At 40.5% G+C, this 2,169-nt stretch overlaps 1 protein-coding gene across 1 annotated transcript in view; it reads left to right on the forward strand.

Moving 5' to 3' along the window:
- Positions 1-2,169, forward strand: part of LOC106867413 (neuropeptide Y receptor type 5) — a 48,990-nt gene that overhangs the window by 8,861 nt on the left and 37,960 nt on the right. The gene's annotated exons all lie outside the window — the stretch shown is intronic.

The raw sequence follows: 2,169 nt of genomic DNA on the forward strand, positions 1-2,169 counted from the left end.
TGTATATGAAACTTTAAATGCCAAACAATAAGATACTACTGGCAAATATAATTACTTCTTCCAATCCCTTTATGTGTATGTGTGTGTGTATGGTTTATTATAGTGCTTCTGTTTACCATTTTTGTCCTGCTAGTTTTCCCCTTTCCCCTACTCTCACCCACGAAAACAATACCAAGATGCGATTTGGAAATTAAATTAAATTCTCTCAATCAATTCCATGTTTGCACATGATTCAGTAGAACCATTTTTTTTTTTTTTTTTTTTTTTTTGCAAGTTGGTGCCTTGTATCAAAATGGTAAAATCCAGTCTGCGATGGCCGGTTTAAAAACCATATAATAAACAATGTACACCAGCTCGGGAACAGCTCTGTACTTAAACTAGATAGAAAATTTATGGTAAAACTCAAGAGGCTGGCAATGGTTTCCAAAGCCATGCAGTTAATTGAAGTAATCATTGATGCCTGGCTTAGAATCATAAATCTTGGGTAAGCTGAAGAAACTTATTGCTTCCATGCCAAGAAGAATTGATAATTTGGTAATCAGTGCAAAAAGTTATACTAAATATTCTTGCAAACTGTCATATTGTAAATTAAATAAAACAGGTTTTGTTTTATAAGGAATTGCGTATGATTTGGGTAGTGGAGACACATGGCTTAGTAGTTAGAGTGTTGGGCTGATGATCATAAGATTGTGGTTTCAATTCCTGGACTGGGCAATGTGTTTTGTTCTTGAGCAAAACTCTTTGTTTTACATTGCTCCAGTCCACTTAATTGGCAAAAATGAGTAATCCTGTGAGAGACCGGCGTCCCGTCCAGGTGGGGAATACATACGCCATGAAACTATGAAACTGGCCCTTATGACTCAGGAAGGACCTTTGTTATATAGGGCGGAGAGCTGGCAGAATTGTTAGCATACCAGGATAAGTGCTTAGCAGCATTTCATCCATCTTTACATTCTGAGTTCAAATTCCACTGAAGTCAACTTTGTCATTCATTTTGTGGAGGTACATGGCTTAGTGGTTAGTGTGTTGGACTCATGATTGTAAGATTGTGGTTTCCATTCCTGAATTGGGCAATGTGTTTTCTTCTTGATCAAAACACTTCATTTCACGTCGCTCCAATCCACTCAACTGGCAAAAATGAGTAAACTTGTGATGGACTGACATCCCATCCCGGTGGGGAATATATGCCATGAAACCAAGAAATCGGCCCTTGTGGGTCAGCATGACTAAAGAAGGTAACTTTACCTAACTTTACCTAATTTATATATGTATATTACATGATCATGTCATCAACCAGACTATCGGATGGTGTTATACATCGCTAGTCACAATGCACTTTACATCAGTTTAGCTTTCAAATGATGCTGTCCCACTGGCGAGGTGAGCAGGCCAACATTCCACTGGATTGGAATATAATTCCATCACATGGTAACCTACTTATAACTGAGCGGAGTGGAGCATCATACTGCCAGGTCCAGGGATTGAACCCACAATTCAGCAATCATGAGTTCAACACCCTCACCTCTAAGCCACGTGCCTTCACATATTTGAGGGGGTGCTGAATATTTCCTGGTTTGGGGTAAAAAGTAAAGCAGGAGGATCAGTTAATCATGGTTTTATTCAACATATCCCTTCTTCACACATTTATTGCAGTGATCCTTTCAACGTTTCTAAGCCCCGTAAAAGAAAAACAGAAGGTTGGGCCTCCAGCCAAGCCTTTCGTGATACCCTTAAAGCCAGGAACTTTTTGGCACACCCTCATACATACTACATTATACACACACACACACACACACATATACATATGTGTGTGTATGTGTATGTATGTGTGTGTGTATTTATATATATATATATATATGGAGGCACAATGGCCCAGTGGTTAGGGCAGCGGACTCACGGTCATAGGATTGCGGTTTCGATTCTCAGACCGGGCATTGTGAGTGTTTATTGAGCGAAAACACCTCAAAGCTCCACGAGGCTCCGGCAGGGGATGGTGGCGAACCCTGCTGTACTCTTCCACCACAACTTTCTCTCACTCTTTCTTCCCATTTCTGTTGTGCCTGTAATTCAAAGGGTCAGCCTTGTCACACACCGTGTCATGCTGAATATCCCCGAGAACTACGTTAAGGGTTACACGTGTCTGTGGAGTGCTCAGCCACTTACACGTTA

The sequence above is a fragment of the Octopus bimaculoides genome, chromosome 22, assembly GCF_001194135.2.
Source record: "Octopus bimaculoides isolate UCB-OBI-ISO-001 chromosome 22, ASM119413v2, whole genome shotgun sequence".
In the NCBI taxonomy this organism is placed as follows: domain Eukaryota; kingdom Metazoa; phylum Mollusca; class Cephalopoda; order Octopoda; family Octopodidae; genus Octopus; species Octopus bimaculoides.